General features: G+C 35.0%; 1 non-coding gene across 1 annotated transcript; it reads right to left on the minus strand.

Moving 5' to 3' along the window:
- Positions 1-14,428: 14,428 nt before the first annotated feature.
- LOC112868078 (U6 spliceosomal RNA) lies at positions 14,429-14,535 on the minus strand. The gene has a single exon (XR_003224256.1). It is a non-coding gene; the product is annotated as a U6 spliceosomal RNA (small nuclear RNA).
- Between the last annotated feature and the right edge of the window lie 652 nt (positions 14,536-15,187).

Raw genomic sequence — 15,187 nt, forward strand, 5'->3', positions numbered from 1 at the left:
ATAAAGGAAGGCATTTGAACTCACCATGAAGTCCACTATAATTCTAATGTAGCACTAAATGATTTAGTCTGGTTATTATTCAGATGCTAAATATAATCCATGGCTGGAACATCTATATTGCTAAAGTTTTACATCTCTTGTTCTTACTAAAAACCCAGCCTACCAAATGAGTAAAGATAATTCCGCTTTACAGATTTTCTACTGTAATTATTGTTAAGAACTATAATCATTAAGTATAATTAGCATCAAGTAGAGTTTTACACAACAGTAAATGGTAGCATAATTACAGATTCAGGCTGTCTGCCACTACAAAATTAAGTTAAAAATTTCAAGCAATCTGTATTGTAGTTTATACATATTCATAAGCATACACTATATTGCCTATAAACCCAAGTGAGATTGTAAAGTCCATATAAGAGGTCTAAATCTAACTACTTTTATTTCCTCTGAGATATCAAACTCTTTTGAATTTCACTTGTTATGAGTCACATTCTACTTCTTATAATATGTCATAGACACCATTAAATTTAAGAAAGATAAGAACACAGAAAATAACAGTTTACCTTGCAAATAAGTTTATGTTTACAGTGTTTCATAACAACATTTTTATTTGTTCCTAGATCTTTCCCACAAAACAATAAAAGCTCACCAAAAACAATAAAAAGAATGAAAAGCAGAGAAGATAATCCATATTCAATAAACACTCTCAATTCCAGACAATGAAGTTCACCTGCCAAACACCAGGAATCTGGTTCAAGAAGGGAAGTGATAGGAGTGAACTGGTGCCTACTGGAGCTCTAGCAAGTACAGAATCCCCCTGCCCCCATACCTCAGTCTAGAAAAGCTTAAGCTTTGACTCTATGACACTGAAATCTAAAGGATGGGTGGGCAGCAGGAGAAGAAGTGGTGGTCTTGTAAGATTTAATTCCTTTAAATATTCATACAATATCATTAAACATCAGGGATCGAATCATGCTGTCTCATTATTTCTATTATTTATCCCTTACATTTTCAGTAGAATAAAAATCACCAGACATGAATTAGCAATTAGGAGGAAGACTGGGCAACAATTACCAGATTAAAATACAGTTAGCCGATGCCCTAGGGACCTTGTTCTGAGCCATATCATCCACCTAGAAAAAGTGATATGCCCCAGTTAAAAAATGTAATGAAATGACAGATTTGATGAAAGTCTCTTCAAGGTCACAAACGGCAACTCGCATGTAGTCATAGATCTCACCTTTCTCCATATCTCCTCTCTTGCTCTCATTCTGGTATTCCAGACATCAATTCCATTTGAGGATAAGACATAATTAGAAAGAAACCAATATGGAACATGCATTAACTTGGAGGGGAGAACAAGAGGCAGGTGACGGATACAAACCAAATGAAAATTTACCCATTGAAACAGGTGAAAAGTCAAACAAAGAGTTCCTATTCTCTCAAAGAAATTATAGCTCTGAACTCTTTCTTAAAAAAAAAAAAATTGAAGATCAAGGAGCAGGTTCAACATTCAAAGAAAAGACTACTGAAAGAAGTGAAAAGAGAGCTTATAAGCTCAAAACAGAAAAGTAAAAGAAAAATAACACAAAAGAGACAAAAGCTAGATTATAATCCAAATGCGCGCGCACACACACACACACACACACACAGAGTCAGGAATATAATGAACACAATTCTGCAATTCACAGAAAACAACATGAAAAATAAAAGTGACTTAAAATTGAGTATCGAGGAGTACCTGGGTGGCTCAGTTGGTTAAGCAACTGACTTTTTGGCTCAGGTTATGATCTCGTGGTTCATGGGTTCAAGCCCCGTGTTGGGCTCTGTGCTGACAGCTCAGAAACTGAAGCCTGCTTCAGATTCTGTGCCTCTCTTTCTCTCTGCCCCTCCCTCCCCTGCTTGAGCTCCCTCTCTCTGTCTCTCAAAAATAAATAAAACATTTAAAAATTTTTAGTCAAATTGAATATAGAGATAATAGACATGGGACACAGGTAAAGAGATCTAACAAATGCATTAATGATATGTTTTCTGGAAAAACAAAAAGAACTGAACTGCTAGAATAGAAAAAAAAAAACCAAAATCTAAAATAGAAGAAAACAATCCTGAAACGATGGCTTTAGTCTACAAACAAAGAAGTATATCATGTTCCAGGATAAATCAATACAATAAGGTCAGCACTGAAACATAACCTCGGGAAGTTACTGAACTATAAGGAGCAAAGTATCATACAGATATCCAGGTAGGAAAACAAAAATTCACATGCTAGGTTGGCCTCAGTCTATCTATAGAAGCACTCTTATTAGCAGATAGTGTAACCGTACAGTAAAATTTTGAAAGGAAAAAAGATGATGCTAGAATTTTTTACCTAGTCAAGTATTATTAACCAGCATGTTTTAATCTGTAGACCTTATTTGGATATCTCCAGTTGTCCCAATATCATGGTTTAATTGCAAAAGAAAATCCCAGATCATGTTTCATAGTTCATTGCCATTAGTCTTTTTTATCTAGAACAGTTCCATCATCTGTTCTTGCATTCTTCACACTGCCAGTTTTTAAGACAAAGTCTCATAAATTGGTGTTGTTTCCAAAACTGGCTCCCATCCATGAAGGGCAAGGAGAGAACCAAGAGGCAAGCTGCTTCAGACTGGGAGATGGCAGATTTAACAAGCAAAGGAACTTCACAAGAGGCTTGGCTTGGGCTGGCACAATGCCAGTAGATCTCTGTTCCAGCCTGCCAGAATCTTAAAAGTTTATACAAAGGCCTTAACTGAGTTCAGTCATGTACACTGGCCATATGGTTTCAACAGCACCTTATTCTCTCAAGGTCATGTCCTTGAAACAGCTCCTAGTGGGGAATGGTGGGCAGAACGTACATTCTAAGGACAGGGAAGAGAGTAAGGGACCTCCAATTGCCCAGGTCTAGCTCAAAGGTCAACTGGTGGTCACATCCTCTATGTGACTTCCTCCAACAATTGGGAATGTGTCCTTAAAATTATACTCAGGCTATGTATATTTGACAGGAATACCACAGACACCACCCTAACCAAGTGATCAAATTAAAGTCTCAGTAATGGGACAAATTGACATGTTCCTTTTCATATAATGAATGGAGAATAATAAGCCCAAATTTTAAAGTCTTCATACATCTGATATAAAATATAAATATATTCCTGATTATGTTTTTTTTAATTTTTTATTTTTTTTTATTTTTGAGAGAGGAGGAGAGACAGAGTGTGAGCTAGGGGAGGAGCACAGAGACAGGGAGACACTGAATCTGAAGCAGGCTCTAGGCTCTGAGCTGTCAGCACAGAGCCTGATATGGGACTTGAACTTACAAACTGTGAAATCATGACCTGAGACAAAGTCAGATGTTTAACCGGACTCAGCCACCCATGTGCCCCATGATTATACTTTTTTCTTAAATAAAGTATACACAGTGAAAGTGAACTCCCTGTCATACTATCATCCCAACCCCCCAAGTTTCTTTCTTTCCTCAATGGAAAATGCTGTTAATGGTTTGTGGATATTTGTCAGACCTCTTTCTGTTATTTTACATGTATTTAAATTATATATTTAGACTGTATGTTTTTTAGGGGGGGTGAAGTTATTTAAATATAATCATCCTATATATTTTGTCTTGCAGTTCAGTTTGTTCATTTAATATATTTTAGACCATTTTTATGACTACTCACAGATGCCTCTTTTTTTAATCTGATGATTAATATTCCATTAATTATATAAAGCATTATACAATTATCCTTGTATTGATGGACATTTAGGTTGTTTCCAATTTTTTAGCATTTCACACAATGCTATAATAAGCATTTTTGTATATATCTCTTCATTGAACACATATTTCTTCATGGAACACATATTTCCATTAATAGATATCTAGGAATGAAAAACCTAAAAAGTATGACATTTTGACTTTTTTGATAAATCATGCCACAGTAATCCCCTAAATCGACTAACCACTTTGTTTTTACTAACTATATCAGGAGAATCTGTTTCCTTCACATCTTTGCCAATATTTCATATTAACAACAATTTTTAATATTTGCTAATCTATTGGAAAAAAATCTTATTGATGAACAGACAGGCTGTGTATCTTTTCATATATTTATTCATATATCATTTTTATAATCCTTCTGTGGATTATTTATTTGTATCCTTTGTACACTTTTATTGTGTACATTTTTTTATTTATTTGTAAGTTGCTCTTTATGTTTCATTGCATATTAATCATATATAACACTTAGCTTGCCAATATGTGTTCTCCCCAGTGTTGACTGCCTTTTATTCAATTGCATTTTACACTAGATCACTGAAAGAAACAAAAAATCAAAAGTCCCATTGTCTTGATTTTATCCACGGGAAATCTAAGACCTACAGAGAGAGGTATATTAATTTACTCTATGTCATACAACTAAGAACTTAGTCTTATCGGAGGATACCAAAATAAGCATAAGATAGTAGGGGAAAAAGTTTAGAATTTATACTTTTGTCAAAAGACCTGGGCTGGATCCCAATCTGATCAAATAATAGACTGCTCTTGCATCTATTATTGAGCAAGGCCTTTAAACCCCCTGAAAAACAATTGAACTTGGAATCCAAAAGCATGGGTTCAAGCCTTGACTCTACCAACTAATAGCTGTATGCAGTTGTTGCAAATAAAATTCTTCATCTGTCAAGTGAGACTACAAAGAGATGACCTATGTATTTCAAATCGGTGATGTGAGAACCAAATGTCATAAATGTGAAAGAGATTGATGCCTTTAAAATATTACACAAATACAAGCAAACCCACAATGATTTTGGGTAATGCAAGGTAACCCCTTACCCCAAAAATAAACCATTAACTATTTCTCCGTTACTAATTCTAGTGAAATAAAGAAAACAATGTTTTGATAATATATATATAAGATGATGGAGATTTCTGTTGTACAGATTCTAATTCTTCTCTATCATTAATCTTCACAAATCCAACATTAGTTTTTCAACAGGCCACAGACCCTTCAAGCTACTCCAAATTTCTACCATTTCTTATTATTTCCTTTATATTGAATTTCAATTTACTTGTTTAGAACTTGAAATTTAAGTGCTCAAATCTATTTTTACTGCCTAAGACAGGAAAATAAAGACAACTTTATGGCATTGATAATTCAACTTTGAATCATCTCATGAAAAGAAGTGCCTCAAATTACAGAAGTTAATCATTATTTTATATGAACTATAAATACAGCTACTGGCATAAGCAGATTGTCATGAAATCTATCATAATTGACTAAGGATTTACTTTTAGGTGATTTGAGCCCTTTTAAAAATACTTTTCAATTTAATCATTTCATCTCCTCAGAAAAAGACATATAAATGAACTCATTATTACTGAGTATATGCAAGGTCATCCAGTGCCTTTCTACAGAAAAATTATGAGGAAAAGAAGACCATTAATAGAGTATCTATCACTTTGTTGAAACTGTAGGTTGAAATTCACTCTCACATATATCCCATTTCTTTTAGCTTCAGAACAATGTGTATTAATAGAGGCTAAGGATTTCCTTATCAGCATTAACACAGTTGCTGAAAATAATTCAAATGCACTAATATTCAGAAGAATTTTTTAAATGCAAGGGTTTCTTCTTTTATAACAGAAAAAAATGTATTTCTTATACACCTGGGATATTTTCATGCTAATAGTTTACTGACAAATATGAATGGTAAAGGTGATAGGTTATTAATTGCAATTAGCCAAATGTAAATAATCTGTATATCCTTAATTTTAGTGTAGCAACATTTAAAAGATGAAAACAATTTGGTACAACGTATATGTCTAGGAAACTGTGTATCACAGACTAAACAAGGAAAGGAACATGCACTAACTTATTTAGAAACATATATAAAAGCTCCCAAGGGTACAAAATCCCTGCTTTCCTTATTAGAGATCTGAGAAAAATACATAAATAAAACAATGCATAAATTAAAATAAAGATTTAAGTCCTATAGTTTAATGATTCCCTTGGTACATATTTGCTGATTCTTACCCTTTGATAATAACCTTCTATAATTTAACCATATTTAGTTAGCCTTTTCACATAATTCAGGCCATGATTCTTCTGAACATCAGTATTTAAATACATATTGAGGTTCCATTTTATTTTACTATTTATTTTAAAGTTTATTTATTTTGAGAGAGAGACAGAGAGAGAGCAAGCAGGGGAGGGGCGGAGAGAGGGAGAGACAATCCCAAGCAGGCTCTGCTCTGTCAGTGCAAAGCCTGATGTGGGGCTCAATCTCACAACTGTGAGATCGTGACCTGAGCCAAGATGGAGAGTCAGAAGCTCAACCAGCTGAGCCACACAGGTGCCCTGAGGTTCTATTTTAAAGTCAATGTATATGATCTGAATAAAGGTCACTTTAGCATAATTTACAGGTAAGGAGGTCATCACAACTCTTGATTTCCATCACAAGGCTCCTATCAAGGTAGCCAACTCCTCAATACTAAATTCTCAATGAACGAATGTATAAACAATGCAATTTGAACGTAAGTTTCATAGAAAGGTTTCATCTTCCAAAAATGGCTATTTAATTCTGACCATTGTCTGATTTTAAGCTTTTCTGCATTTCCTGAATACAGCTTCTAGACTTTTTCATTTAACAAAAATTCAGAAATACCTTTAAAATTAAAGATTCCATGGTGGTAGACAAGTCTCAAAATAAAAATATAAACAATCATTAAATCTAGAAGTTCAGTAATCTTTACTCTCTACTTAAGAGACTATAAACTAGCAGTCAACGACCTAATTTTTTTTTCTGACTCAGTTAAAATCATAACAACAAAAATGAGTGAGTTACTAGTATTTAAAAACACAGGCATTTCTTGTGAAATTTTGAGTTTTCAGTTTCCCTTTGAAAGTGTGACATCCAGCACTCAATAATCACATTCCCATATGAGCCGACCTGAGCTGCCTCCCGCAGCCGCTGCATGCACACATCAGGTCAGCTGCAATTCCCACCATTTCCTATTGGGCTGCCCTGGCCCCTACCGCACTTCCTGCCTACCTGTCTCTGTCTCTGTCTCTGTCTCTGTCTCTCTCTGTCTCTCTCTCTCTCTCTCTCTCTCTCTCCCCCTGCCTAACCTCCCAAGGCAATCGACTTCGAAACCACAAACTGAAGATGAGTAAAATTACCATAAAACTGAGAAGATTAAATGAAGATACCAGCCTACTTTGTAATCAAGTGTCACTTTACAAAGGGATCTTCCCTTTCTGAAGACACCTCCTGATGTGTTATTATAAAGCTCTCATATAAAACGTAAGGAACACTTTAATATTGGAAACTGTAATCTGCCATAAGGATTTTTAAAACCTGTCAGTGATATTGATTCGAGTTCCTTCCAGGATGGGCACAATGATGATGGGGAGCACAATAACCCAGCTGATGTTCTCCTCAGTGTTTGAGCTCAATGTAGAGGAGATGTGGTTTCACGGCACAGAGCAGAAAGAAAATTAGCTGAAGCTATATCCTTATAAGGTTGCCATGCCAGAACCAAAGTAAGCAGCCCCAAAGGGTTATTGAACCAAAGGTGCATATTGGGAGAAGCAATACCCAATCTATGTGGACTAAGACCTAGGCATTTGATCTATGAGAAAGTTACATGTGTCTCTCTGCCCCACTTTCTTGCATGTTTACATGTGGCAAATTTAAGTTTAAAACAGTTAAAGGTGTGGAAACAGAGCAGTTGGCAATTAAAATTATGGGAATGTCTTTATTTGTGTGTGTGTGTGTGTGTGTGCATTCCAAGTCAAATTTTTAAATTATATTTGTATAATTAACAAAAATAATAGCCATTAATTTAGCGACAACTGCAAACAGAAACTCTGTCAAAAGTCATTGTGAAAAACAAGTGTTAGGGAAGAAAAGATGCACACCTTTTTAACAACTGAACCCAGTTTAGGGTTGTTGTTAATATACTATAATTAAGCTTACTGAGTTCGGCCAATATCACCAGAGGAAGAGTATTTCCTATATGCAAAAAAAAAAAAAATTACTCATAAATCTTTGGGGGGTGGGAGAGCCTTGTCTGTCTCTCTCAACAAGGTTAGTTTTGCTTCTCCAGAGCTTTCTTTCCATAGCTCGATTCCCTTTCCACTGAGACCTTTTAAAGGAGCGGAACTAAACTTCACATGAAGGCAAACCTCTAGATTTTCATTGTACTCTCTGTTCTCTCTCCCTTTCCCCTTTCTGAAGTTCTCAAAACGGCCTTTCGCATTTCTGATGTAGCTTGAACTTTGAACTGCAGGTCAGTCCATCAGCTCCTGATTGCCAGTGACTAAAGAAGAAGCTGAGAGTCCAGATAAAAGGTGAGAGACTATTTTCTTTGGAGTATCAATGAGGTGTTTCAAATGAATTGTAAAACTAAAGCACTCTAGCTTTTGAAGTCATTAGGGGAGAATAGGCCACACTCCATTCAGCCATCCAGGTCCTTTGGGTTGCATTCCAGGATGAGAGGGAAGCTTGACCCAAAAGTCACAGCATGGGACTGGTAAGGCAGGAACATGCAATGAAGCCAGATCACCACAATGAAATGTCACTTACTATCACCAAATAACATCACATTACTTGCATCCACGCAAGAAGGTTGTATTGTTACTAACATTTGGAGCAAATAATAATAATAATAATAACAACAACAACAACAATAACAACAACAACAACAACAACAACAACTTGAATAGTAAAAGAGAGGAAAAATCACATCAGGAGAAGGAGAGTTTAGAGAAGAAGGCAAACTTAGACACCAAAACTAGATCATATTCACCAGCGACCACAACCCAGGGGAGAATCTTGCATTTGAGAAAGATGCATATCTAGGCAAAAACTAGGTACAAAAGCCAGTACAAATTCTCCTAAGGGGCATCTAGAAAGGAACCACTTTTATTCTTATTTAGAAGCAAGAGATGAAGCAGAGACCCTGATTTCCCCCAGAATGATCTTTTCTAGGTCCTTCAGTGGTGGGGAGAGGGGGGTGTCTGAATTTGTTCAGCTGAAATTTAACTCTGTCCCACAGGACTATCAATAAGAAGTAATTCCAATTGGTTCTACATTCACAAAGAGTGGTATTTTCTGAGGTCATTTTTATTAAACATCCTTCAATTGCACAAGATATTCTCTCTGCCTGACTCCTCTGTACTTTGCATGGCTGGCTCCTTCCCAGCCTTCTGAGTTACTACACCAATACAGCTCTACCTCACTTCCTCATAGACATAGTCCTTCATCAGCCACCATCTAAAGCAGGTTCCTTCCTGTGACTTGGAACCTCAGTATCTTGTTTAGTTGTACTATAACACATATCTCAAAACATAATTTCTTTTTATTTCTTCCTTCTCTATTGACTATCGATCCAACCCCATTCCCATCCCACTACATTGTTAGTGCTGGGAAACTGAAGAACATGTTGGCCTAATTCACAATGGTGTCCTCTGGATATCTTGAAAGGTGTCTGTCACACTCATTGCTCCATAGTTTTTTTTAATAAATGTTCATGGGTAGGTCAATAAAAATTGTCCCCAGTTTAGATTCATTAGATGATTAAATTCATTAGATAGACATAAACTAAGTGAAACAAATTTCTTTACGAAAGGACTCCTATAATCAATTAAGAGCCTCCAAGAGGAGTCTATACTTTTTTTTTTCACTTATGCCACTATAAAACTACTTTTCCATGGACTACCTGTTATTGTCTGCTACATCTGTGTTATATCATCACTTAACTAGAATTATCAATTAGCTAATGGACTGGGATGGCTTCTTAGACAAAAATGCCTTTAAAGTAATCCATGTGGTTACCATAACCCAGATAGATATACCTTCATGAGAACCCAAGATCTTTTTATGCCTTCATCATATAGTCTTCTGATTTATAATTTATATGAAACTCTCTTTCCCCAGAGAGTTTGTATGAAACTCTCTTCTCTGCCACCAATGATTCTTATTTATAGGTTAAAGATGTATCACTTATAAATCAATAAATTGGCATTTTGAATTACAAATTCATCTCCTATAAATTTGACCAGCATGAAACTGAACCCTCCTGGATAAACTTATGACAAATCAGCTCTATGGTACTGGAAAACTGAGGAACAGAGCCTCAGTCAAAATATAACCCCACTGCATAGCCTCCTGGCTGACTATGACTTTATCTATAATTAAAGAAAATTTGAAAAGTAGCTTCATAAAATAAATCATCATAGAACTTAAAAATATGTTATAGGACATTGCAATTTGTATCCCTATGGGCCTTTGTCTGAATGAAAATACCAATCAGTGTTAATTCATGCATTTATTCATCCATTTACCAAATACTTATCAAATACTTCCTAATGTGTCATGTCTGTTCTGGTGCTGGAAATACAGTGATAAGTAAGAGAGTGCCTAAGTTTGAAAATGTGAGCACCTATAGGATTTGTGTTCTAATTTTAGGTGTTCTGTGTGTTTTGTAGTTATTAAATTACATGTAGTGAAATAATGTGCCCGGATTATGTTAGCATGGTTACTAGCAGAAAGGTGTTTGTGGAGTTACCATGTAATATCATTAGAAGATTCTAATTCTCACAGTGGAAATATGTTTTTACTTGGCATCCCTTATGTAAGAGACCATCAAAAAATATTTTCCTAGACTTTAGTAAAAAGAAAAAAAAATGACTTTCCAGACAAACTCATTTGAATTTTTATCATACAAAACTTATGATTCATCCCATGTTCCTTCCCTTTTGTAGTGAGGAAGAGAATAGAAAAATAGAGGGTTTAGTTGCTGTTGTGACTATCTCCCCATGGATTCCAGCACAAATATTTTTATTCTTCTAAATTATTTCTGATCAGGCTTGTCACTTGCTTAAGTCATTTATTCTTTTATATATATTCAAATGCTACAAACCATTAAAAATCCTTTTGAAGTAAAAAGTATTCTAAATTATTAATCAATAAATAAATGAATAAATTTATAAACAGGTAGATGTTTCAAGGATAAACGATAGCTTTCATTCTCTTAAAAACTTCTATCTTCAAATATAGTCAGTGTAAGTGCTGCATCATGCTTTTTTCTACATGCTTTTTAATCAGTAAAAATATTATTACTAAAATAATTTTTAAGTATATGCTATACCCAAGAATGTACTTAGTAATAATTCATTCAAGTCACCAGGATATACATATTTGCATTTTTAATCATAGGATTAACGAATTAATATTTTCTAATGCATGTAAAACAGTACCTTGCATAAAATGCTACTATAAATGGTTATTGCATAAAGTATTCTAAAAATATTACAAACAGTTGCTAAAACTTGATAATTATCAAGAGGGTAATTATAACACTGCATGGTTACCTGAGGAAATAGGAGTATCCCAAGAAAAAACGATGGGAAATATTTTTTAATACTTTCTAAGATACTTCAAATAAAATTTTAACAAAGCATCACTGTCTCTTTTGTGTTATAATACTAACATTTAAAATAAATGTGCCTTAGGATGGAACTGACATCAATAGAACAATACTCCCCAAGAGAAGTTGCAAAACACCTCCTACTGAGTCTGAAATATTAAAAACTGGTTCATTCTGACCACCAGGGATACAGTACAGTGCCAGTACACAATGTACAACTGCATACAGTTATATTAATAAAACATGAGTAGATTTACAATTCACCAAATATCAGGGTATTCTTGAAACTCAAAGAAGTAAATGTGGGGCATGTGAAAAGAAGGCACAATCTCTCAGGGTCTGGATACAAGAGTGGCTATTATTAGGAGTTTGAGGGTGAATGAACAGAAAAGAATCAGAATTCTTTAGAGAGTATTCTTCAAATTCTTCCATCTTAGGGGACAGCTACAACATAATAACATTTAACTAAAGAAGAAATTAAAGAAGTGGCTTCATAAAAAATTAAAGTGTGATTTCTCTGAGACTCATCTCCATGCAGGGGCAGAACCACTATCAAAGTTAGACCCAAAGGAGCTTTCTATAATTCATTACAAAGAAGCACCACCTAGGGATCTATTGGGCATTGAAGAACTCTAAACTCCAGTTAGAAACTGGAAGAGGCTAGAAATCCAATTGGTACCAAGTTTTATCCCAATGGATCACAAAGATATTAACAATACCCTAGCCTACACACAAAAACTAGATTATAACAATAAAACATACAGCTGGGGCAGAATTTAAAAGAGGCCCTTCCATTTAGTCTCTGCAACAACTTCCAGGTCTAAGTAAGTTGTTTGAACCCAACCTTATATTTGAACCTAATTTGATGTACATTGCACATTGCAGTGTATATTACACATTTTTGTATACATAATACGCTTGGATAGTGCACACCTATGTGAAAGGTTCTGTGCCTTTAAAACTGACAGTGACAATGAAGCCAACTTCAGGTGTCATATATGAAATGGAAAACTTACTATCAAAGCAAAGACAGAAGCAAATTCTCAAATGCGTGCCTCTAGCCTAACAACTACTATCTTCTGTTTGCTAACCAGTCCTCGGTTTAAGCTAGAGTGGATAGATGGCTTCTCCACTACTGATTAGCTGTAATGGGACCTGTTTTCTCATATATAACATGAGAATAATAATAATATTTGCTCCCCATAAGGGTAGTTTGTGGAGCTTAAAAAAACAGTTAAAGGGGCGCCTGGGTGGCTCAGTCGGTTAAGCGTCTGACTTTGGCTCAAGTCATGATCTCACAGTTCATGGGTTCGAGCCCCACGTCAGGCCCTGTGCTGTCAGCTGGGAGCCTGGAGCCTGCTTCTGATTCTGTGTCTCCCTCTCTCTCTGCCCCTCCCCTGCTCATGCTCTGTCTCTCTCAAAAATAAATAAATGTAAAAAAAAATTTAAAAAAAAACAGTTAAAAGCGTCTATTAGCATACCCTAGAACAATGCTGTCCAATAGAAATGCAACATCTTTTATATCTAATGCATATTTTATACTTAGAGTACATCTCAACTTAAGCCCCACTTCAAGTACTCAGTAGCCACATGTGACTAGTGACTACTATATTGAACACTGCAGTCCTGGAATATAGTTAACATTCATTAATACCTTGGTATTACTGGTATTGGTATTATTATTACCCTTACAAAAACCCTAAACTGTGTTTATAACTGTTCATAGAATTATAAAATAATTTTAAATCCTTTGCTAATTTTCAGAATATACAAGTTTCCAGTGATGCTACAAAAGCTTATAAAAATGAAGGCAGATATGCACCTTAATATGTTAGGAAAAAATACAAAGAAAATTTTCAAAGAGCATGGCAAACATTAAATAGGAGAAAAGTTGAATAGACATGGAGGAAATTTTCAGATACAGCATATATTTCGAGAAAAGGTTTTTAGAAGACAGGATTTAAGGCTATAAAACACAGGTCCAAATTTTGGCTTATAGCTAATATAGTAGGAATTATTAACTAAACTCTCTGCTTATTACCCAGAAAATCCAGATAAATTTAAAGGCCTTAGCAAGACAATTTGGATATACAGTTTTTAATTAAGCAAAATCAGGGTTTATAAGACCTTCTAAAACATAATTATAAGTCAGGGAGCCTCTTTGGCCTGAATCTATAAAGCATTCTTTCACCAGATCTCATTCTGACAACCCCTAATCATGTTTCAGATACCAACTTAAACTTCCCTTCCTTGGGAAGCTTTTCCTGATCTAAAAGACCCTGATAGATGTCTATGGCACCTTCTTTTGCTTTATGGTAGTTCTTACCACAATGTATTTCAATTCCAAGAATGCATACCTATTTTTTTCTTCTTGAAGCTTTTTTTTTCTTATTTACTTTCTATCCCTGAAAGATCTTGTAATTTCCTATGCTTTCAACTATTTATATATATAGTTTCTAAATCCATGTCCAAAACCTGCTGGAATTCTCTACTTTGATATATACAAACTAAAATTATCATCCTATCTTTTCAAAATCTCCTCCTCCTCCTCACTCCTATTTAACAAACTCACTGTTCTCTTGTCATACATACGTTAAAAAAATCTTTAATTCATTCTTGGCTCTTCTTTCACTGTGTCACCCAGACAAAACATGGCCAATCCTGTAGATAGCCCCACTAACCACTGTCTTCAGAACACATTTCCATTATTCTGACTCAGAGCCTCATCAGTTCCTACCTACGTGAACACCTTCTGGCTGGCCCTCCAATTCAAGAGTCTCTCTGACCTCAGCTTGCTGACACACTGCTGCAAAATTTTCTCTTTTTTAAATCTTTTTGAGTGTAGTTGGCACACAGTGCTACATTAATTTCAGGTGTACAACATAGTGATTCAACTCTATTCATCATGCTATGATCACCACAAATGTAGCTATCATCTGACACCATACAACACTATTACAATCATTGACTATGTTTCTTATGCTGAAAAGTACGTAATGCTTCACAAATTTGGGTATCATCCTTGCACAGGGGCTTTGCTAATCTTCTCTGTATTGTTCCAGTTTTAGTATATGTGCTGCCAAAGTGAGCACTGCTAAATTCTTAATACATCTGTTTGTCCGTGCTATTCTGTTCCAATTCCTTTGTTTATCCTAGCATATTAAACCTCTAAACCTGGCTTCCTAAATCCCCCATAATATGACCCCAAACTATCCTTCCAGCTTTATCATCTACAATATTCTCAGTTAATTAAATGTTCTAGCCAAATTCTCTGTCCCTCTAAAGAATCCCTATGCTTTCTCAATTTCATTATTTTTTCATTTCCTTTGCATAGAAAGACGTCACTCAGACAATATATACCTAAAAATACTTTTTTTAAAAAAACTGATCTTTCCCTGACTTAATTCCCAACCTAAATTTTGAGACATAATTTATATTATTGAGTTCCATCTTTTTTTAAAGGTTCTAGTCAATTTCAAGTTCCTGGAGGGTGGAATCATGTCTTGTTTTTCTTGGTATTACCTTTAATCCACCACCATACAGAAAGTGGTAAAAATATGAATGGAAGAAGAAAATTCACCTGACAATATCCCTGCAAATGTCCTATAGTGAATTAGAAGCAACTTGAAAGGGTCTGGTTATGCTTTAGGTAGAAGAAAGATCCAATTTAGGGTAGGCTTCTTCAATTTGTGGGGAGTTTGAAATACCACAGAGAAATTTAGTAGGTAAATAATGGGAAAATAT

Source organism: Puma concolor, chromosome B4 (genome assembly GCF_028749965.1).
Source record: "Puma concolor isolate L17-30 chromosome B4, mPumCon1.1.hap2, whole genome shotgun sequence".
Lineage (NCBI taxonomy): Eukaryota > Metazoa > Chordata > Mammalia > Carnivora > Felidae > Puma > Puma concolor.